Here is a 25,512-nt window from a genome sequence, read left to right as displayed (position 1 = left end):
TTTTTATTCTTTGTTTAATAAAATGTAATCAAACAGTAATACCGCTGTCAAAAGATATTTTTTCAAACAATATTCCAGTATGTTCACTAAATCACCAGCCTCTCTTTATTCACTCTTTCGATGTTAATAAGACAAAAAAAGGCAGCTTGCCATGCTACAGAGAAACAGCAAGCCACAAAGTTCTCTGTCCTGAATACTTTCCCAAGTGCTGAAAATGGAGACGCATAATAAACACCCCCTTACACAAAATTTCACCGTATAAATAGTTACTTAAGTACGTTTATGTGAAACGTATACAAGACCAGCTGTGTGATGTGTTACTATAGTAACAGTACCGAGAACCTGTGATTTGCTTTGCACCTGGAACAACTGTTTTGTTTTGTTTTTAATGAATGAAATGAACATTCAGTAGTACTGAATGCCGATGTGTTCATATGTGGTACACTGGTTTAATAACATTTGAAGCACTTTTCTAATCATGATGATGAGGCCAAATGCACCAGGATGAAAACAATATCCATGATTGGACGTGTTTTTATTTTCATTTTTTTTAACTGCTCTCATTCAATCACATTGTAATGAATTGTGGAGCTTGGCATAGAGTCCATTTAGATAATTACAAATCATCCCTAAATAATGTACAAACACATCCTGTTTAATGACTTACAGGAGTTTACCAATGAGTACATGGCAACACTGGTATGTCATTTCATCCCAAAATAAACCCAATAACACTTTTTATAAAGTCCATATTCAGAACTCATATATATATATATAATTTATCTATAATAATAATTGCAAGCATTTGTATAAGCTCAAATAGCTAATAAAGCTTTGATGTGCTATAAGTTGATACTGTAATCACGTAGAAAGTGTAAGCTAGTGTCACCATTCATTGCAATGCCATGTTCTATGCATAATTGTAAAGTAAAAGGTAGTATTTTACACAGATTTATTAAAATACTTCAGGTGTTTCCTCTGAAGCAAGGTGGTAGCTCTCACATGAGAGAGGAGAGTTGGGGGGGGGGGGGGGGGGGCTGTGGGGGGGGGGATTAGCAGGTGACCAAATTGAGAAACAAATGGGGGGGGGGGTGGGGGGTTGTGACTAGGTTCAGAAATCCTTTTTCTTATTTTATGTAAAACTGTAGTTTCTTTAATGGCATCCATTTTGCTTATCACACTTTGAATGCACACACACATTATTCCTCTTCCTCTCATTTCTCTCCTTGTCCAATTGTATTTCCCACCTAATAGTACATCTGATCCAGCATCAGGCGAGATGTGGATCCATGAGATGAGAAGATCAGCCAATAATCTGATTTGACAGAGATCAGTCATCTCACCAGGATCTAGGCTAGCAGAGAGCGGCAAAAAAAAAAAAAATAGAAGAAAGAGAGTCCATAATAAGAAATTGAATCAAGTATGAAAGTCAATACAGCCCGATTAGATGAAAGTAAAGAGGTGGAAAAGAAAGGAGTGGGCTCTTGTGGCCATCACATGCTTATGTGGAGTAGAGATAAGTCCTACCTCCTAATCACTACCTCCTCCAATTAAATAAGGTTTTAATGCCAAGGCTATAGCAAATTTTCCCCATCAACTCCATGCTCAACAATAAAAGATTCCCAACTGAGCCATGGAAAACTATCATTTCCACTAAAGTACACACTCGAGCCATGTTTGGAAATGTGGCGTCTAATGGTTTAGCGAACACTAGACATTCCAAAAGATCCTAAACAAAGTAATAACTCATCTCATGGTACAACTGTGTGTTTGAAATGGACTGCAGTTGTGAACTGGACATGCTCTAACTTCCAACTGATTAGGAAACATAGTGCCAGTGTGATTTGTTTAAATGAAGTCTGAACCTTCTTCCCTTGCAAGCCTTACTCAGGCACTGCAAGCCACAGATTTGATCGCATTTTTTGTGTGTGTGTTTTGTGTATACTTGTTTGATTTCTTATAATGAAATGGAGAAAGTGCAGGCAAATGTTGCCATCAGAATATAATGCAATCTAGAACTTTTCAAACAGCCCCCTAGCAGTGTTTGTGTCCATGTGTAGTTACAGGCCTTTGTTATCCATGAAAACATACTGAAAATGATACTCAAAGTCTAAAATCCCTCGGCTAATGTTGACATACAAGGCTGTGTTCCAAAACTTTGAACGTTTATACTCTTTGGATAGGTTCCATCTCCATATTAAGGCCTGTTGCGATAATAAAATGAAGTTTGTTAGATTCACAAAATGGTGGAGGCATTGAGGCAATGTGACTGTAGCAGAGATGCCAGAAATGCTAACAAGAACATCTTAGCAGGCAGAGAGAGAAATTTTTTTTAAAAATAAATAAAGAATTTTACCGCAATACCCTTAGCATATGTCAGTGGATGGGATGGCTCAACACTAATGACAAAAATAATAATGTATAAGGATGTACAGTACAAGCAAACAGCTAATAAGCTTATTTTATAATTATTTTTTAACCCAGCTGTTACAGACAGGGTTGCCAAGCTCATGGTTTTACCCTCAAATTGACCTAGTTTTGGAACAAGATTGAGGGCGGAAAAAGGTTGTTTTTTTTTGTAAACAAGTGTACCAGCTGTAGTTTTTTCTGCAGTTCAGTCCAAGTCATATTACATGATAATAAATTGTCTACAACAGTAGTGAAAGATATTAGCTGTTAGATAACTGATAGCTAGCTAGCTTTGTTCAGGTGTGCACCAAGCAATAGAGAGAAAAAAAAAAACAGCGAGGCAAACTGTTGGTGTGACTGCTAATTAATAATAAGCAAATCATCCATTGTTTTAAAACAAAACTGACACTTGTGAACTCACATGTCAAATGTCACCTAGATACCGGAAGCAAATATCTTCCATGTCCTTTCCCCTTCAGTGAACTGATTTTTTTCCATTTCATGTTCATGTTTGTTTTGCCTGCTTTTTTTTTTTTAGATGGAAAAAGTGGTTTAAATTAGGTTACTAGTTTGTTTAGTTTTTTTTTAAATTAGACCAAAATTTCATTGGTTCATCACAGGCAAGCAAAAACAAAACTAACAATTGTGTGAACAGGATTTATAAAACCAATCACATGCACATCTCTAGACATTTATGAACTGGAGTGATGTAGCTGAGGTTGTGGAACTGTCAGAGGAAGAATTTATGCACCATGCTGCCAGTGCTACCATTTCTACATCTTGGTTGTTGTTTTATTAATTGATTTAAATAAATAGTAAAACTATCCAGAGCACTACACAGATACAGATACTCTATACATACTTCAAATAAAATCTGCAAATAAATTGCTTCACCTACATTGGACTTCTGCATTCATCTTCTTCGTTTTTTTCTCTTTTTTAAATCCCCATGTATACTTCCCCTCTCTCCCTGCGGTGTGTACCCTCATGTGATGTTGTTGATACACACCTCCAAGTTGTGAGCGGAAATAATTCATATCACATTACAAACAGTACTGAAACAATAGGCTAAAATCACTATAGTCAGAAGTTACAACACAGCATGTAGATAGCACAGTATTACAATGTAATCTGTAATATAACAAACAATAGCAGAGTGTATAATGTGACATTCATAACTGTGCAACTGCAAGAGATCTGCAAAAGGAAGTGAAACTTTGCTGAGAAAGGAAATGGCCCTCTTCTATTTCTCACACCTACCTCTTCTTTATCTTTCATCTCTAAACCCTTAGAATTGTCCTTCATGTCTAACATGCCTAGCTCATCTCTTGGGCAGTGCCAGACTTTGTTCAGCATAACAACCCACACTCTCTTTATGTACATTTACAGTCATTGCTGCAGTATGTGGCATTTTTTTCTCCCCCCAAAACACCTCTCCTTTTTCATTTTTTGACACTTGCTTCTCTCAAAATGATGTGTGATTTAGTCATACTCAAACCCACGCTTATGCACATGCACATTTTCGTTCTATTCTTTCCCTGGAATAGCTACTGTGCAACATGGCACAGTTATTATACTTCATTTTTCTTATTTATTGTTTGATGGACTGTTTGTTGGATTCTCATTTGTAAAGCACTTTGGATCAAAAGCGTCTGCCAAATGAATAAATGTTCGCCTGTATATTCAATCATTTTTAAAGCATTACTTTCCTGAAAACCCACAATTACACCTTTTCTAAATCACCGGACTCTCATTTTTAACAGAAGTTTGCTTTGTTTTTTAATTGAGAAATTCAGTTTGATCTTTAACACCTCAGTCGTTCCAGACTTAAACTACATCCATTTTCGGTTACTTTTATAGCAGTTAATGAACCACTCATAGTGCTTACTGAATAACATGCTTTATGATGAGCGACCAAATAATAAGCAGAGACTTTAAGGTATTATAAATATTTTATACCATACCGCTGTTGAATTCTTGATTCTGATTGGTCAGAAAGTTATAGAAAAATTAATTTTCTATAATGGCAGCTGTGACAGTAATTCTGGCTGTAAGGCAAATCGCATGTTTACATTAATGCACTCTTTCCAATGTGTTATAATTTCTATAGCAAGAACTAATTCACAATGACTTGTATGTTGAATGTTCCACTTTAAAATAAAAATTTTTTAAAAAGTGTGTGTAATTGTTAATATGGTGAACCTTTAAGTGCAGAGACATATTAAGCATTTTGGGAAGGAGTCTCTACTGTCAGTGCTTTGTAACAGTCACATGTACAGTGAGGGGAAAAAAGTATTTGATCCCCTGCTGATTTTGTCCGTTTGCCCACTGACAAAGAAATGATCAGTCTATAATTTTAATGGTAGATTTATTTGAACAGTGAGAGACAGAATAACAACAAGAAAATCCAGAAAAACGCATGTCAAAAATGTTATAAATTGATTTGCATTTTAATGAGGGAAATATGTATTTGACCCCTCTGCAAAACATGACTTAGTACTTGGTGGCAAAACCCTTGTTGGCAATCACAGAGGTCAGACGTTTCTTGTAGTTGGCCACCAGGTTTGCACACATCTCAGGAGGGATTTTGTCCCACTCCTCTTTGCAGATCTTCTCCAAGTCATTAAGGTTTCGAGGCTGACGTCTGGCAACTCGAACCTTCAGCTCCCTCCACAGATTTTCTATGGGTCTGGAGACTGGCTAGGCCACTCCAGGACCTTAATGTGCTTCTTCTTGAGCCACTCCTTTGTTGCCTTGGCCGTGTGTTTTGGGTCATTGTCATGCTGGAATACCCATCCACGACCCATTTTCAATGCCCTGGCTGAGGGAAGGAGGTTCTCACCCAAGATTTGACGGTACATGGCCCCGTCCATCGTCCCTTTGATGCGGTGAAGTTGTCCTGTATCCCTTAGCAGAAAAACACCCCCAAAGCATAATGTTTCCACCTCCATGTTTGACGGTGAGGATAGTGTTCTTGGGGTTATAGGCAGCATTCCTCCTCCTCCAAACACGGCGAGTTGAGTTGATGCCAAAGAGCTCCATTTTGGTCTCATCTGACCACAACACTTTCACCCAGTTTTCCTCTGAATCATTCAGATGTTCATTGGCAAACTTCAGACGGGCATGTATATGTGCTTTCTTGAGCACCTTGACCTTGCGGGCGCTGCAGGATTTCAGTCCTTCACGGCGTAGTGTGTTACCAATTGTTTTCTTGGTGACTATGGTCCCAGCTGCCTTGAGATCATTGACAAGATCCTCCCGTGTAGTTCTGGGCTGATTCCTCACTGTTCTCATGATCACTGCAACTCCACGAGGTGAGATCTTGCATGGAGCCCCAGGCCAAGGGAGATTGACAGTTCTTTTGTTTTCTTCCATTTGTGAATAATCGCACCAACTGTTGTCACCTTCTCACCAAGCTGCTTGGCAATGGTCTTGTAGCCCATTCCAGACTTGTGTAGGTCTACAATCTTGTCCCTGACATTCTTGGAGAGCTCTTTGGTCTTGGCCATGGTGGAGAGTTTGGAATCTAATTGATTGATTGCTTCTGTGGACAGGTGTCTTTTATACAGGTAACAAGCTGAGGTTAGGAGCACTCCCTTTAAGAGTGTGCTCCTAATCTCAGCTCGTTACCTGTATAAAAGACACCTGGGAGCCAGAAATCTTTCTGATTGAGAGGGGGTCAAATACTTATTTCCCTCATTAAAATGCAAATCAATTCATAACATTTTTGACATGCGTTTTTCTGGATTTTCTTGTTGTTATTCTGTCTCTCACTGTTCAAATAAATCTACCATTAAAATTATAGACTGATCATTTCTTTGTCAGTGGGCAAACGTACAAAATCAGCAGGGGATCAAATACTTTTTTCCCTCACTGTAAAAGCAATGACTTTACATTTTCCAACACTGGAACGTTTTCAGCATTCTATGGAAAATGACAAGCTGCGTTTTTTTGTGTTTTATTCACTTCAAGAGCCAGGATTAAGTATCATGTAAGTATCAGTAATACATGCACATGTTTTAACTAGCCTATCTTTTATAGGCTAGTTAAAACATGTGCATGTATTGTAAGGAGTCCAAGAATCATGGTATCCAAATACTTAATAAACTAGTACACATGCTTGGGTCAAAACAATGAGGAACAACAACAAAGGGAACTATATCTTGGTGAAGCATGAAATATTCGACAAGATAAACAGTGGCACACGGAGGATATAAAAGTGGAAAATAATTAAGACTCAAACACAGAACAGATGAACACAATCAGTAACACTCTAGTAAAAGGCAGGGTCTAAGACAGGACTAAAACAGAAACAAAGGATCATACTAATAATAAACAAAAGCATATGGAGGACGAAAAACAAAACACATGACTGGCCATGCTGGAACAGTAATGTTTGCTGGAAGAGGGAATTTGTGACACTGGTGAGGAAACGGCTAGCTGCTATAATTATATTAAAGTAATAATATTAAATGTAAGTATAAACAAATCAAAAGTATGATGTGTCGTCTTTACCAAAAAAAAAATCTCATTGCCAGCCAATTGCTGCGATTGCACCCTGTCATTGTTGACTATTTTCTCACAAAAGCATGCCCCATTTTTTTTTATTAATTATGTATAAACTGATGTCTTTCTATCTACTTAAAGAGTGGGAGTTGATTCATAAACATTGCACTTTTATTATAAGGCTCAATATGCACCGCTGAGCTCAGAGACACTCTCCTTTCAGAGTTTGTATTTGTAGTTGTTGTTTTGCTTCTTCTTGTCTCTTCATATTTCTCTCCAAATTCTGTTTCCATGTAAGTTTTCAAGAACGCTTCTCCATATCTTGCTCTCCGTCCCTGCAGATCCAGCATCAGTTCTCTTTGGTTTCTTGATTCTTTTCTTAATTTTTCCTTTTCTCCATACAGATGCTATCTCTCCTGTAGAACTTCAGTAATCAGTGATATAGATCAAAATGAAACTCCCACTGGAATGGGTGATTATATGCAGAGTCATGTAGCCTGTGGCATCCACAGTTGCGCTTTCAGTGAATGTTAAAGAGTTCTTCAGCGTGTCCATTTGGTGTATTCTTTAAAGGTTCTACAACAAAGTGTCCAGTTATCCAGAGACTTATGTCTGTCTCAGCACAGCCATGGACACGGGAGACACAATCCAGTCATGATCTGTGTGTCAGGCAATGAAGGGCACTGTGGCTATCAGAGATGCCAGAACAGCTTATTATAGGTTATATAACAGAGAGAGAGAGAGAGAGAGAGAGAGAGAGAGAGGGAAAGGGAGAGAGAGAAATAAAGTAAAGAGACAGACACAGAGACAGAGATTGATAGATAGATAGATAGATAGACGGATAGATGGATAGATAGATAGATAGATAGATAGATAGATAGATAGAGAAACAGAGACAGAGATAGACAGATACATAGATAGAGTAAATAGAGACACAGAGAGAGAGAGAGAGAGAGAGAGAGAGAGAGAGAGAGAGAGAGAGAAGACAGGGCCGAAAAAACTAATGACAGGTGGCTAGGAGCCTTTTTATGGTTGTTTACATAGTGTGTGTGTGTGTCTGTGTGTGTGTGTCTGTGTGTGTGTGTGTGTGTGTGTGTGCGCGCGTGTGCACTTGTCACTATGTGCTTGCAGGCTCTGCCAAACCCTCCATTCGGGAACCTTTCTAAACATGAATTAAATATGAGCTGCGCAGACACACAAAACCAGCAGAGAGAGAGAGAGAGAGAGGGAGAGAGGGAGAGTCAAAGTCCAACTAAGAATACAGACAAAGGGATGAGAGTGAGAAGAGAGAGGAGGAGAGAGAGCATACGTTATTCTATAAATTATACAGACGAAAAGAGGATAACAGAAGATATAAACAGAGAACGAGAGAGAAAGGCGGTGACACGTATAAGGGGTTAATTAACGATTTGTTGTTTGTTTATTAAAGCTCGATTATGTATGATGCATTAGTCTTTAGCCTCGAAGACCTATATTGCTACATAACTGGAGATTTGTTATGTGAAATGTAATTATTATTTGTGATAATAACTCTTAATACTTAAATATGCAAATCCTTGAGCGTGAATTAATAATCAGCGATCTTTAGCTAAGACTGAATAATATTAGTGTGCTCAGATGCATTTTAAAATCTATTATTTATGCGTCTGTTTTTAATAATTAAATAATCATTTTTCAAAAATCATTGTGTGTGTGTGTGTGTGTGTGTGAGAGAGAGCGATTTGATTTGCTCCATGACTCTTTGTGCATAACATTCACCACCTTGAGCCAGAAATGCATACACACACACACACACACACACACACACACACTGAACTGTAGAGTAATTCTTAAAAGTGCTTAAAGAAGAACAATCCCAATCATTGTCCACCTCTTCTTCAGCTCGAAGCCATTCACTCCAACAAGACAGCAGGGATTCTACAAGGTTCTCTCCTAGGACCGATGTCAACTATTGTATCTACTACAGTTAACAGCCAGATTGTTCTGTAACTATAATAAAACTTGACATTACACTTTTATCAGCCATTATGCACTGGTTACTACAAGTCTTGAAAAATTTACGACATCTCCATGCTTGCTCTAGGGTCTGACCCATCCTTGCATGCTCGATGATTTCATTTCAGAAGCAGATGTGCTAGGGGGGATGTGGAATGTCTAATACAGGTGTGGACTGGCATCGGCTGGAAAATTTTCTCCTTTCGTTGTGTTTCTTGTGTCACAGAGTGAAGAATAACGTGCATCAACGTGCACAGCTAAGCTGTAGTCTTTAGCATATTAAAATACAAGCACACAAGTGTATACTAGGGCTGGGCAATATATCGCTATAATATTGATATCGTAATAAATAATTATGCGATACACTTTTCTGAGATATCGTTGGTATGGTGATGTATATTTAAGTTTTTGAAATAATTACAAATTTAATTACATTTTTTTTAGCTTAATTAATTAATAACAGAGTATCCCCCCCCCCCCCCCCAACACACTTTTAATTTGCTTTTGGGTTTTTTCCAAATCGGAAAATGGGAGTACGTTTTACATAATATTTGCATGTGGTCACAGTGTGTTACAGGACATTAATCAACAACTAGATGGTGTGTTGCAGCACCGACATGACGTCTTACCACCCCAAAGCTGATCGTTTTCCTAGCATCGCTTCCTGGAGTATTTTTATTCTTCTTACACTGCAGTGTTCTGACAACACTTGTACTTTTAAAATGCATTCATATTAAATACGTCATACCATTTGAACCATTCATGGTTTCACTTAACATTGTGAATATCTTGTCAACAAGGCAAATTAGTTCATGTATCATATCATTTACATTTAAAGCAGCTATTTAATAGTGGTTAATAATACAACGTAGCTTGTTCATGTTATTGAGAAACCACATTCGTCTGTTTATCTGTTTATCTTTAGGTTTAGATTATACCACCGTACAAGTCCCTGTGAATGAGCTGTTACTATGGAAATGAGGGCATTGATATAAATCGCTACTTTCAACACTTCTGTTATAGAAAATTAATCTTCGCTTTCTGACCAATCAGATCCAACAATTCAACAGCATTGTGGTATAAGTGAATATAAACTTTAGACACTGTATAATGGTTATAAAGGTTGGCTGTTTATTTTAATGAAATGTATTTACTTGATATATATCCTTTTTATTGCCTCCCAGCGAAGACACTACACAGACAAAGTAATGCAACCCATAGCAATAAAATTTTTATATACTCTTCCAAAGCATCATATTGTGATTTAATATATTTTAAGATAATAATAATAATAACATATTTTAAAAAAGAATAAACTAAATACAACAAGTAGTAACTTTTGTTCCAGCACACGAGCCAGCATCTTCCTGGGAAATCACACGCATTGAAAATTATCTGGGTGAAAGTAAGGTTAGACCACAGTTAAGTTTGTTGTGGGAAAAAATACTGAAGGTAATTTGGATGGAAATTTTTCTCCTTAAGAAAATTTCTGATTTTAGAAAAAGATCTGATCCGGCAGTATATTGTCTGTAGGGGAAAAACTTCCACACTCATGCTAAAATAAATGAATAAATAAATAAGACAAAACATAAGTTTCATGATTCAGATACCTGAAAAACAATTAAACACACACTCAAATGAACTACTGTAATCTGAATTATACTTTTATGTGATGCCATCTTTTAAAATATCAAATTTAACACTCCGGGGTAGTTTAGTTTATTTTAAAATACAAAAAAAATAATTATAATAATTTTTGTCTTAGTATTAATTACTCCAATATGGAACTTAATTTGTGAAAATTAAGTGTGATAAGGATTTGAGGAGCTGTGTGCTTAATATTAATAGGGCTTTACAGCAGAGGCTTACAACAGCATTAACAGAAGATCAACAGAAAAGCTGTCTAAATAAAAGTCCATCTTTCTACTTCCATTTGGTTTATTTTTTTAATAACATTAAAGCGTAACAGGATAATAAAGTCTATATTTCTTCTATAGGGTTTAAATCCAAAGCCTGAGATATGGATTTTTGTGCTCACACACACACCACCATTTGTGTATTGATTGTGAAGTATGTTTGGAGTCATTAACTTGCCAAACGTTACATGTTAACCTCCTGGTAGAGACAACCAGACTTTAACCAGACTGATATATCATAGTAACTAGTTTAAATATTGATGCGATCAATTTAACGATGCACCACCATATTGTACAGTGGATTTGGGATTTTCCTTTGCACACAGTGCCCTACTGCCTAACATTTTAGGTCTTTGCTGCCAAAAAGTTTGCCTTTGGGCACATCTGACCACAGCACATGATTCTAATGCCGATGGTTTGCTGAAGTTTAAGTGCTGCATTTAGTGAGAGGCTCTCACAAAGAGTTTCTTTCATGCAACCCTTCCAAACAGTTCGGTTCATTTAAAGATGAATAGCATCATAAAGTCTATGTTTGCTCTCCGTTACGCCAGATTTCGCATCATTGTTCACCCTGATTGGTTCATTTCAGTCTTTTCCTTCTGTATTCTGTTCTGTTCGGTTTTGATTTTGTGGCTTGAAGGCACGTTTTGCCTTGCGCCATTGTGGCTTGATGAGTGCCATTGCTAGATATGAAAACAAAATTTTTTATATAGATTTTTAATGTAAATATACGACTGTTTAAATATATTGTGCTGTTTACGGTAAATTTGTTGTTATGGCGTAGTATATTTAACATTAATGGGAACAAAACTGCTTTCATTTTGAGTTCCTGAGAGACTCGGAGAAGCTGCTCTACTGTGCGCCACTTTTTTATTCTCTATTACTTTCCCTTTTCCACAAAAAATGATACCTTTTTTTACATTCTCATGGCCTCTAGTCCTCTCTCCCCATTTGTCTTCTTTCTGCAATGTCTAACACACACACACACACACACACACACACACACACACACACACATGCACTCCACCCTCTACCAATTCCTGTTTGTGCATTGTGTCATGTAGCATTAATTTCCCACACGAGGCAAAAAGGCCACAAGAGATACAAAAGAACATACAAACCACAACAAACACAACAATAATTAGTTCAGAAATCCACCTTTAGAAAAGGCTGTGATCCCCTGAGCTTTTGCTAATAATGCATAATAATATATAATTAGGTCCAGCTGATCTTCATGCAAAACATTCCAAGTTCCTTATTTTTTTAAAAAATAATTAAATTAAATGCTTGAGAATGTGGATGACATCTCTCCCTCCATGACCTTTCAGAGGGGACTTTATCTGTCAGGATTTTTTTCCCAGACATTTTTGCCCTTTCTTTTTGTGATATGCTTGGCATGTTCGAAAACTCATGGCCATCAGGGTCTAACCAAAGCTTGGACTCAGCATGGCCCAGGGCCTCCATAGCACCCCCGTGACATTTTTTTCAATGTGGGAATCCAGTTTCATCTCAATTCACAAAATTTCACCATATTGGTCTTCTTAAGCCTCTTTAGATTTTGTTCATTTGGACAGGTACTAAACCTAAACCTATTCGTCCTGCCCAGTTCAAATCAGATTCCAACCACATTTGGTCAGAATGATGGCAAGATATCCAAGATGCTATTCTGAAGGTGTGGAGCAGTTCTACGGTACATCATACAATGTGGCCCAAACTTCACATGTCTGTTCAATGATGTGGCATAGCCATCATTTCCCAATACTGGCTCATGAAACAGACATTGCTGTACCTATGATGCTTGGGCCTGCTAATCGCTGCTTGCAGCTATGTTGGGACTTGTAACTGCTTTAAAAAAAAAAATCGTATTCATTGACTGACTTGTGCAGTCCAGCAACCAAAGTCTCCTTTGTGATGAAATGCCAGAGAAAACAACAGTTTATGAAGACAGAGTTCCTGGGGACAGACTAATTTACAATAAGTATAATTTGTTAAAGCAATTTGTTTGCATTTATTTGAAATCATGTTTGAGTCCCTAATGTTACCACATGTTTTGGAAAAAATGCATTCATGATCGATTTTCATGACGTGTGCCAATAATTATGGAGGCAAGTGAATGTACATCTTGGTTTATGCTGTCTGGTTGCAAATACGTCCATGGTTTATCATAATAACCTTTCCCCTAGTTCCTAGATTTTGGTTTTCACTTAATTTTACCAAATTTTCTTCCAGTTTCCAACCACTAGTTATAGCACTCCCCTTTCACACCACAGACACCAACTGGGAAAGGCAAAACTAAAACATGACAACACCTCTAAGACAGGTGAAACTCTTTTCACACTGCTGCATCGTTTCATAATCTCATCTACATTCTCATTGAATGGGGAGAGAGTAATGTCATTCTTCCTACCCTCAGAGCAGCACCAATTACACGGACTCCTAGCCAGTCAAGAACTTGACATCATTGTTGCTTGAACTCATTGTCCAGTATATATTTTTTCACTTTGTGAATCTGTTTTCAAGAGCTAACTGGCCTCTTTATGTACAGCAAATATATATATATATATATATATATATATATATATATATATATATATATATATATATATATATTAATGTCTCTCTTAGCTGCAGTGGCCCCAAAGACCTTGCCTGATGATGATAATAATGACATCGTCACTCTCAACCATTACCTATCCATTACTGTCAGTTCTGCCAAATCCTAGATCACAAATCACAGCTCTGGGCTTTAATGGCTACGGATCCATCATGTGTGTCACAGGAAATCCATCTTACCCATCTGGATTCTAAAAGATATTGTTACCATAACGTGTATGATATGCATTCACTAAAAAAAGCCTTTTCGTTAGTTTCCTTTAATGAGACCTCTTTTGCGGTTCTTTCATGCCACTTTCTTTGCCCTTTCCACAGACCATGCCACACGATGAGCCTACATCCATCACCCTCACAGCCACAAATCCCCATCCTCCATTATGGCTCTATGTGGACTGCCCCTGGAGAACCCTTCAGCCATGAACATCAATCAGCAGGGCACAGTGATACTGCTCACACACAGAGCATCGGTCATAGCTTGAGAGCCAGTAGAGATGCTGTCTGAGCTACAGAACAGAAAGACATAAAAATTACTGGCTTTCAGGACATCCACAAGAACTTGGTTTAATACTTTGCTTTATGTATTCGAAAGGCACCATAAATAAAGACAGCTATCTTCTAAGAAATAGTTTTTTGCCCAAATTTTTTTAATTGGTTGTTCCCGTTGTTAAATGTAACTAAAGAAACAAGATTTCACAGGCTCTGTATGAATTAAATAGGGGGTTAAAAACATAGAACTGTGTTGTTATAAGAAAATAAATAAATAACTGAGTGGGCCTCTCTTATTACTGTCAGAAATTTAGTCTGTCAGAAATTTGTTAGAAACCCAGAAGGTGATTATTATTTTCATATAACCCTAAGTGGTATTCCTCTCATGCCAGTGACTACAACTTTTAATTTACTAACGAATTATATATCGTATTTTTTAATTGTTTATAGTTACATTTAACATTAAGACATAAGTCAGTTCCTGTTCTTGTTAATTAACTGTTACTATAGAAACAATAATGTATTTTTAAAAAAGCTAAAAGTTGGTTGGTAGAATTGGCTCAATGGTTAAAACTCTGGGTTACTGATCAGAAGGTTGAGAGTTCAAGCCCCAGCACTGCCAAGCTGACACTGTTGGGCCCTTGATCAAGGCTCTTAACCCTCTCTGCTCCAGGGGGCGCTGTATCATAGCTGACCCTGCGCTCTGACCCCAACTTACTAACAAGTTGAGAAAAGGCTTGTTCTTAATTAACACCTTCTGACCAATCCGATACAAGGATTCAGCAGTGCTGTGGTATTAATTTAGTTAGACATGTTTTTATTTAAGAGGTCATCAAGTGGTTGTGGCTAAACAAAAATCTGCTACTAACAAATGGACCAGTCGATGTGGGAAAACGGCCAAACTACGATATTTACTCCTTACAACGTGTTCTTACTCTAATGTAATCCGTATATTTCAAATTCATACAACAAATTACTGAATGTGATTATTCAGCTGCATTATGGAACTAATTGTTGACAAGTAATGAACTCTGGACAGAACTCTAGACTGTAGGCTATTTAATGATTTTGCATACTGTATGAATAGTTTGAACAATTATACGTTTGTATAGAAGTAGTGGGATTCCTCCTATTACAGCAGATTCAGAGAGTCATTTTTCATCTCCATAAATATTACATGCAAAGACCTAGCTCAGCTCTCTGAGCCTGTAGACATTTTCCTTGCTGTTTGCTTTGCTCTTCCAAGATGTTTTGATGTTTTGGGTCATTTGCTGGTTAATGTGAAGATGTGGAGGATCAGAAGGGTAAAAAAATTACAAAAGAAAATCTATATTTGTTTGAACTCTTTATGAATGCATTTAGACAAAAGCATGTACTATTATAGGTTATATATCACTGACATTCATTTAGTAATTGAAATATATTTTAAAATGTCAGAGGATTGACTGTCTACCTTTGATCCTTGATGGGATCTCTCGCTCCCGCTCTCTCTCTCTCCCTCTCTCTCTCTCTCTCTCATTCCTGTAGCTATAAAACTACTCACTCACAACGTTAAAGATTGAGAGATGTTTTATGACATGGCTGTTTAGTGAAAACCAAAAGATCAGTAATAATACATTATGTACAGTCAACATACTCAAACTTTTCCCCATGAGGCCCACTTCACAGTTTTTTGAGAACTCGCAATTACTAGTCCTAGCTAGTACTCTAGATGAAATTGATTATTATCAGTAATAAAGATGAAATAAAGATAAATAAAAAATGTAATAAGATAAAGATGTCCCAAAAATATCTTTAGTTATATTGCAACAGAATATTAGCAATTATATTTTTGATTAAACCATGTTCTAAAATCCCACAACAAGATTTTTTCTTGCTTGCTCCCAACCTGCAACCTCATTGGTCTGAAGGTAAAAAAAAAAAAAAAAAAAAAAAAAAAACTTTTCTGAAAAATCTTTTTTTTTTTTTTTTTTTTTTACATTTGGAAGCTTCACTGTGACAAAAATAAATAAATAAAAATAGGTCCACAGGCAGCTCTTTTTAAATGTGTAGTCGTATTCTGCCCACCTTGCAGATGCTTCTCAAATGTGTGTTGGCGGTAGAGGAAAAAAGTTGCAGGTGTGAAACAGGACAAGAAAATCTTTTAAATTTCCCTACACTTCCATGTTAATGTTAAATCCTGGACAAAAATGTTGGATGTGATCACATAGTTATCCATAAATATGGCTTTACTGATTTACGGGTGCTTTGCAAAAATAAATATCGTAAAAATGTTATTAACATGTCACAAATAAAGTAGCCACACTGGTCACACTGCCTAGATCTGTGATATATAAATAAATAAAAAAGTTGTTAGGAGTAGACTATTTTTTTCATTTTAAGGCAAGTTTATACACTCGGCTATTAACTCACCTACAAAACATTCACTTAAGGACACCGACTCTAGCAGCCAGTCAACAATAAACCATAAAATCTCTACAGAGGAAATAAAAAAAAAAACACAGCATAATTAGCCTCTCGCCTGATTCCACTGATTGAATCATGATGTGATGACCCTTGCGTATGGCCGGCTGGGCTGTGGTCGATCTCGTGTTCAATAGAAATAGATTTTTCAATACACCATGGTGTATTGAGCCTTGGTTTAAAACTCACCCTGTCGCTGACACACTCACTACCAAGCGCTTGGCAAGAACTTGTGTCACGAGAGTCTTGATATGAATTGTGGTGCACTGTTCAAAGCCTTAAATAGCACAGCATGCTTGAGAGTGTGCAGCGAGCTATTCTGACATGAATAAAAGAGATACAGTATAAACCTCTACAGATGAAAGTACAAAAAAAAGCCACACTTGTGCTTACATGAATATACACAGACTTGGAATTGAAATACAATTTCATGCTTTAAACAAAATAATCAGGACTTTATCCCGGTGGAAAACTTAAAGTTTGTAAAGACTGTTACCATCACGTAACGGAGGCGAAGACGAATGCAACTGCAGGTTAAACAGTTTAATGAAGTACAACAAATCCAAATTGACAATCAGGTGCAAGTATCAGAAACAGGCAAAGTTGTGCAGCCGATGTGCAAACAGATCAGAGAAGACAAGGCAAAGACGAAAACAGGAAACAATGTGGGTCAAAACCAGAATGACAAACCCAATTAAACACGCTTGGTATAGTCAAGAGCACTAGGACAAACTGAGTGTATACTTTGTAGTGAATGTGAGTGCTGAGAGTCCTTATATACTGCGAATGAAGTGGTGCAGTTGATTAAGTAAAGCTGTGGACTCAATGATCAGTAATCAGGAGATTGTGAACATGAGAAGGTCTGGGTGTTGTGGTTCTCAGCAGCCATGTTTGTAGGCCGTGCTGAGTTCTGGGAAATAGAGTTTCTAGATTGTGACGATGTGACAGTTACAAAGCATTTACACTGAAGACTCCTTCAGTAATAAACATTTCCTTACAGAAAACATTGTGATTTGTAACACAACTCATTTTTTAAAGCTTTTATTAATGTAAACACTACTGTTTTGCTGGCAGTTTGTTAACAGCCATATACAGTACATTGTGATACATATCCTGTATCACAGACACACGCACGCCATTACGATTTGAAGAAAAAAATTAAGAAAACAGATTATTCATACATACTGTATTATATATAAATATGTACTGTATTATTAGGGTTTCTTTACAGCTGTAAAAATAAGAATTATTTGTTACTGAATATTGCACAATATACATTATTCACTAATACAATAATCAATTACTGAATAATGTATAATTGGAAAAAAATGCTTCATATTGTATACATTTTTTTTTTTTTTGCTAAATTATGATAGCCCTCTGTTGTGTACTGGAACAAATCAGAAGCCATCAGTCTGTCCAGTGAACTGTAAACTCAGCCTGACCAAACCAACCTGCAGGCCTGCTACAGGAGAATGAGGAAAAATGCCAATTAGAGACCAAATAACTGGCATTTCCCAAAGCTTCAGCTTCAGAGTCATCCTCAAATTTACAGAGCACTGTCAGATTATATTTGTGCCACTTGGTGATACTTATTCAAGAGGAAACAACGCTGTCTGTTTAACTTTTACAGCCAAGACAGACTTTATAGTCCTACTATGAGTCCCACAACATAAGACCATACTCAAACTACAGGTACAAGCTGCCACTCGATAGCTGCATAGCTTTTCAAATTAAATTTTTTTGCAAGTGCTTACTCGTGTTATCATCGACTGCATAATCTGTCCTTGGATTGCAATACAATACATAATAAACCATGCTAACTGGTCACTGCTAAGAGTGTTTGGAGTGTTTGTGTGTTGCCATCTAAATAAAATTCAATTTCAAGGGCAGACAAATCATGAAGTTATTAACTAGCCCACCAGCCAAGTGGAAGCTTTAATGTGCTACCCAGTCCCATGTTTTGAAAACCGAATCGACTACGCAAAACAGTGGTAGCTAATGCATTTAATATAATAAAGTATGCCAAGTTACTTAGCTAGTTAAGTGCAATTCCCACATAGAGGACGATTCAGCCGCAGCCGAAATCATTTTCTAAGAGTGCCTGAAGTGGCGTCTTAGTACTTCCTTAAATAAATCGTGATCAGGCATATATTAACAATGAAAGAGCGAGCTAGAGCAAGAGAGAGAGAGAGAGAGAGAGAGAGAGAGATGCTAAATTAATACTGACAGATACAGGCTAGTACATGGAAGCTATAAAGTGCTGCCCAGTCCCATGTTTAGAGTGTCCACCAGACATTAATGCTTCCACATACCAGCTTGTATCTTTCAGTAATAATTTTCATCCTCAGCTTGAATTTTCGACTTTATCATAAGCACTAAATTACAGCATGTCCTTCTCAATGCTCAAATCAGAAACCAGCAGTCAAAACTATCAGAACGGACTGACAAGCAATTCTATATTACCGAAACTCTATCTGTTAAAGCATTTTGTTGGGAAAGTATTCATACAGCACACGTTGTTCGTACTGACCTACTTGCTAGTGAATTTAGTGAGTTGCCCCAGAGTTATGCAGCAGTATTTAAGTCAACGTCTCGACTCAGCACTGCATTACAGGGTTGGGAAATTTTTTAGCGGTTCGTTGTGTCTCTGTATAATTCATGACCTGGCCTGCATTTACAACACGACAGCAAGAGCGTGAGTGTGAGCATGCATAAGCACCCTCATTACCAGACTATGAGTAAAGCATTAACAGTGTATAATTACATTTCAGCGAAGTGTTTTAATACACCAACTGAGAAAGATACAAAAAAAAAAGAGGCAAAACAAAACAGGAGTTCCATAACAAATCTGGCAAAGACACACACACAAAAAAATAAATGAAAAAAATTACAGAATAAAAGTGATGACACGTTTTAAATTTCAGAAATGCCAGAGAATTTTCAGCAGAGCATGCAACAACCAAGAATCAACAGCCTCAAACCCTGACCATCTCTCTGTCTTTCTCTAATCTTTTAATCCAAATGTCAGCATTGTCCTCGAGAAGCACGTGCCTCCCTAAAAATTTTCTGCCCTGTTCCCCTAGCAATTGTTTTGAGATAACATCTAAATCCTTTGTGAACTTCGTGTTGCGTTAATAAAAGCAGTGTTCATTCGTGTCCAACTGGAAAGCAACACAATATATGCTGATTAATCACTGGAGGAGTTAATTAAATAAGGGATTAGATTGGCTTCTAAAATATTTTTTTTAATTGCTTGCAAATTACATACACAAACAGTTCGAATACGCTACGTTTAACTGAGACCTACAGTCTTAATGTGCATCCATCTACACTTGCAGGAACAGAAACACAAGAATCGCTCGAGTGTTAGTCCAACAGTGGGGGGGTTTTGCTGTGAGTACACATATTAGATCACTTCTATAGATGGCCTGTCAAAAAAATCCATCTCACACTCATTTTCCACAGGTCCACATTAGGGTTTCTTGTCCACAAATGACACTGACATTACATACAAAATAAAAGTACGCGATTATAATTTCTCTAGATTAGTGTAGCAAAAAGTCTCTGGACTTATATTACTCCAAATGCATTTTAAACCCTTGATTCTTTTCTCCAGTTTTCTTTTGAACAATTGCAGTCATGTAATTTTTTTTATGGACTACAGAACTGATGTCTTTGTCTTCCCAAAACAGCGCGTGATACGCTTCATGAGTTTGATCAGACATGTTAAAGAATGAAAAGTGCACAAAATGTGCAGTGAGACTGGGAAACTGTGCACTGCAAAAACTAAACAACAGAGAAGCATCAATGCAGTATAGTACAACTCCCCACACAGATTTGTTCCCAAAAATAAATAAACAAAATAAATAAAAATACACATGACATCATGCAACCAAAAGAAATAATGAAATTATGATCAAGTTAGTGCGTGGGCGCGAGCCTGTCTATCAACACCCTGTGTAAAAAATAAAAAAGAAAGGAAGATAGCAGATGTTAAAATCTGTGAGTGGAAGCATGCACTCTTGCTTAGTGCTCGTTTTAATGTGCGTGTTTGCACTGATTTACCTGAAGTGAGGGCTCGTGCTGCAAAAGACACTGCCTCGCTGAACTCGTGCCGAGACTGGCTTCCTGCGCGCGCGCTGTCTCGGTTTTGCCGTTTTCTTTTTCAGTCCCGGTGCTTTGAGGCAACAACGAGGACAAACAATTCGACCATTAGCTCCGGTACACGCTCAAGTGCACGCCTACAAAACCGTTATCTTCGATGATTACTGCCGCAGAGCGCGCGCGCGGGTGCGTGCGTGCGTGTGTGTGTGTGTGTGTTTGCGGACCCAGTTTCACCGCTGCATTAATCGGGTCCTAGTGAAACGTCCTCGTGAGAAGGTAGAAACACCACCGCTTTGTGAAGACCTGTCTGTCCTTATTCTCTCTCTCTCTCTCTCTCTCTCTCTCTCTCTCTCTCTCTGTTCTGTGAGTGTGTGTGTATATGTTTTGATATCCTGATGGGAACCAAATGTCCCCACAAGGATAGGTATGTCTGAGCGGCTGACAGGAATTTGGCTGGTCCCCACAAGGCGAACTCTTTTCGTGTGTGTGTGTGTGTGTGTGTGTGTGTGTGTGTGTGTGTGTGTTTTACTAAAAAATGCAGCTTTTATTTATTTATTTATTTATTAAAAAGTTCCCTTTTGATTACTGAGCTTGGGGTTAGATTTAGGTGTAGTCATAGCATTATTTAGCTGCATTAACAATTATATCACTAGAAGGTCCTCACAAGTGTGTGTGTGTGTGTGTGTGTGTGTGTGTGAGTGAGTGTTTCTACACCCTGCTCTGCAGCCCCACAGCACTGCCTACAGCTTTTAAAGAGGCACAACACAGCAGTGTATACTCCTCTCTTTTTTTCTTTTCTTTTCTTTTTTTTTCTTTTTTCTTTTTTTTTTTTTTTTGCGTGTATCTGACAATTCATCATGTCTGTCAGGTCTTACAAACATCAATATAAGATGTCATTTTTGGCATCCACATCAGATTATTTGCTGTTAACATATGTCTTAAGGTGGACTATTTTGTACTTTTGTGGAACGAAGCACAACGGCATGATAAATGGTCACAATAAATATACATAGAATGGTATGAAGAAGCAAGGTTGGGGCTGATTTCTTTCTAGCCCAGACTATGGATTCATTCAGCCTATCAGCTCCCTACACGCATCTTAATGAGCTGACGTTTTTTATAACCTGCTTTTCTATCAGCAGATTGAGGAGGAGTATGTGAAATACAGTCATGGTTTTAATGAATGTGAAAGAGATCAATTATTTACACTATCATTGTTTTTTCAAATATTGATAGATATTAGATTTTCACATCCCATCTCATATTACCACCAGCAGGTGTTGGTTGTACACCCATGTATGTAATGTCAGTGGAATTCAGACATGGAGTCTGGGCCTTATAGTCACTCACTGTCTGGAAGTATGCATGATGCATTTCGTCCATTTCTGTTCACTGAGTGAATATAATTCATGTCAGACCACTTGGAGACCACTTCTATAGATACACTTACCATGTATCTACACTTGTACACCAAAAGTGAAATTTGTAGGTGTATTTACACTGAGACTGTAGCCCAGTGTTCAGTTCGATGGTCCCACTCTACCTCCATCGTAGCACCATTGCTGAATGCATATTATTTGGGGGTAAGTCAGTAAAACAGTGACACTGACCCCAAACAGTGCTGCAAACTGATCGAGTCCTATCAGCATTTCATTCACACCACCATGTCAGTGACACTGCTGGACTGATAACATTTGGATAGAGTGGTGTTTCTGCGGTGTTCTCTTTCCACTGATGGACAGGGTAGAGGGGCCTGACAAACTGTGTACAGCAACCGATGGGCTCCCGTCAGTAACTGTACACCTGAAAGTGCACTGATATGATAGGTTTAGCTGATAAAATCAGTCTGTACTGGAGTTTTTTGTGATTATTTGCAGAAAACTACTTGAATTGGTGAAATTGTGATTGTACAAAATTGGTTTGCACGGTGTTTCACAGTGATGTTTGTTGATAAATGAGATCTTTTAGCTGTACTCATGTTCAACGCACATGTATCGAAGGGGGCTTTGGCTGAATGCACGTTGTGATGACGCCACATGACGCATCTCGGCCCAAATCTGCGGTAATTTTGAGTTTCTTGATTTTGCATTAATTTCTGCAGTCAAAAAAATCACAAAATCCTGGAGGGACTGTAGAATGATTATTGAGAGTAGGTACAGGGAATGTTTACCTAATAAAGTGGCCTCTCGTTGTATAGAAGATGTGAGATTGTCAATGCAGGTGCAAATGATGACCAAAGGCCCTATGAACACAAAGCACAAAATTTTGTGGAAGAAGTAGGAGAGGAGAGCCTGGCAAGGCAACTTAATGAAAAAAAAAATCTGCCCAAGTCCAGAAAAAACCCATATGTAAAGATAAAAAGATGGCTATACGCAAAACCAGAAGACTCCAAACACAAAGGCCAAAAGACTCATTACAAAGTGTACCAATATGTGAAAGCAGTATTCTCTGAGACAAATGTCTTAATCCCATCTAAGACTAAAGTGATTATCAAAATGTCACTCCCCACAGATGTAGCTAAACTCCAAAGCTTTCCTGGCATGTCTAACTATCTTGAAAAATTCATTCAATTCAGCGCTCCTACAGCAGCTCACACACAAACACACAGGACATACTTAATGCATTAAAGAAATTCATATCTGGCACCCTGGCCCAATACTACTACAATTGCAACCCAAGAAATATCATCTCAAGCTCAAACTATGATTCCTTAAAGCAAATACATGGAGAGCATGTGTACAAAAAGGCAAGGTAATTACAGGGCAGTCTCTGCAAGCCAATCAACATAACACCTTAGGCTTAGAAAAAACATCATAAAGTAGTTATCACAGAGTCACTGCACTCAAAGTACATTAGAATTTAAGAGCAAGGTCATACATCACTGAATCTACTAACAACAAAGTCTGGAATATATTCTTTTGGCCCCCATTGATCAAAGATGTTGAGAAGACAACTAAGCCAGAGTGTGCAATTACACTGGCCTTTTTATGGTAATTATTTGTTTATTTGACATTGTTCCGATAAAATATTTGGCTGAATTCTATAGCAGAATGTGCAGTGTGTCTTCCAGGTAAGATTACATGATGAAGATCCTCTATCCATAAAAATATGATTTAAAGAAAATTACTGTGATCTGCTTACATCATCAGTCAGCATGATTGTGCAGATATGCTGCATAAACAGAAACAAGCCCTTGATATAATAGTAGCAATGTTATGCCTGGAGACAACACACTTAAAAGGCAAAGATTTCAACGTCTAAGGCCGATTCTCATTCAAATTCACTTCAAAAGGCAAACAATTGAAGATTCCATGCAATCTGAAGGTTTTACAGAGATAAGGCAAATTTGTACCACCCTGCTAGACTTATCCAAAAGCATCCTATCAGGTCCAGGCACAGCTCCTGAAAAAGCCAGTCCCTAAAATAAAATCAATGCAAGGACATGCAATGTGGTGGTGTGAATGCAGACACCACAAGGATTCAATCAGATTGAAAAGAGTCAACAAGAAGAAGAAAAAAAAGTCAGTCCTAAGCTAACAACTGATCTTTTTAAAGTGAAAAACCGATACATTGCTTCACCCTTACCTGTGCCCAAGACTTAGTGCCATGAAGATTGCAAACAAATTTTAGATGACTGTAGGGAATGACGTATATCTCTCTCTCTCTCTCTCTCTCTCTCTCTCTCTCTCTCTCTCTCTCTCTCTCTCTCTCTCTCTCTCTCTCTCTCGCTCTCTCTCTCTCTCTCTCTCTCTCACACACACACACACACACACACACACACAAATAAAAATGGCCATCGATGTAGGTCCCAACAAGACACGCTCAAGCCACGAGGTCCATCTAATGTAAATCCTGTATATAAGGACTAAATTACATGGATTCACAGAAATTATACTGTATATTTTTTGAGTAAAATTTAGGCACACTTTATATAGAAGTTCACATGCTAGATAATTATGCCTGTTATTTTGTCTTCATAGAAAAAGTTTCCTTTTTTGATGTTTTTTAAAATATACAAATACACAAATATAAAAAGGTTTTAATAAAATATAATAAATATGAAATATTTCCAATTAAACAGGTTCCCAATGTACAGAATGGGCTTTTGTGCTTAATACATCTATTTATCCATCTGTACATTTAATTCATCAATACATCCATCACACTGCTGATAGTAAGTAAGTAAGTAAAATGTATTTGTATAGCACGTTTCACACAGCAAAGCTGACCAAAGTGCTGAACAGAGTAAGGAAAATAAAATAGAAACAGAATAAGACCAAATAAAAACAGACAATAGTAAAAATTAAAAATTTTATCAAAAAGCCTGGCAGAAGAGATATCTTTTAAGCCTCTTTTTAAAAGTGGTAATGGAAGGTGCAAGGCGAATGTCCAGTGGCAGTTGATTCCATAGACGGGGGGCAGCAACAGCAAAAGCTCTATCCCCCTTTGTTTTTAACTGGGAATGAGGGACATGCAAAAGAAACCTATCAGAAGATCTTAGAAATCTGTTTGATGAATGTGGTTTAAGAAGATCCTTGAGATAGGAAGGAGCTTGATTATTAAGAATTTTAAAAACAAACATCAAAATCTTAAACTGAATCCTAAAATGGACTGGGAGCCAATGAAGAAATGCTAAAATTGGGGTGACAGGATCAAACTTCTTTGCCCTAGTCAACAGCCTTGCCGCTGCATTCTGAACCATCTGAAGTCGAGCCAGAGATAACTGAGGAAGACCCAAGTATAATGAATTACAGTAATCTAAGCGAGAAGTAATAAAAGAATGGATAACCTTCTCCAAATCCTGAAAAGACAAAACTGTTTTGAGTTTTTAAATAATCCATAGTTGATAAAAACGTCTTAACGACTGAATTTATCTGCTTGGTTAAGCATAATTCTGAGTCCCGAATGAAGCCAAGGTTCCAAACTGGGAATCAATTGAGGGGAAGTGATTATGGAGCTCGTTAATGAGACCATCTCTCAATCTCAGGGGGCCAAAAACAATTATTTCAGTTTTGTC

At 37.5% G+C, this 25,512-nt stretch overlaps 1 protein-coding gene and 1 long non-coding RNA gene across 2 annotated transcripts in view; one reads left to right on the top strand and one right to left on the bottom strand.

Annotated features, from left to right (window-relative positions):
• LOC124626148 (uncharacterized) overlaps positions 1-15,807 on the top strand; it is a 46,241-nt gene extending 30,434 nt beyond the window's left edge. Inside the window, exon 3 of the long non-coding RNA XR_006980798.2 lies at positions 13,755-15,807. This is a non-coding gene — a long non-coding RNA (uncharacterized LOC124626148). The remainder of the gene's footprint in view (positions 1-13,754) is intronic.
• The window catches only part of wscd2 (WSC domain containing 2), a 75,870-nt gene extending 55,044 nt beyond the window's left edge, over positions 1-20,826 (bottom strand). Inside the window, exon 1 of the mRNA XM_017452066.3 lies at positions 20,457-20,826. The gene's annotated coding sequence lies outside the window, so the exon portion shown is untranslated. The remainder of the gene's footprint in view (positions 1-20,456) is intronic.
• Between the last annotated feature and the right edge of the window lie 4,686 nt (positions 20,827-25,512).

This window comes from Ictalurus punctatus, chromosome 22, assembly GCF_001660625.3.
Source record: "Ictalurus punctatus breed USDA103 chromosome 22, Coco_2.0, whole genome shotgun sequence".
Classification (NCBI taxonomy): Eukaryota; Metazoa; Chordata; class Actinopteri; order Siluriformes; family Ictaluridae; genus Ictalurus; species Ictalurus punctatus.
Note: the sequence above shows the minus strand (reverse complement) of the source record. Positions and strands in the feature narration are given on the sequence as shown.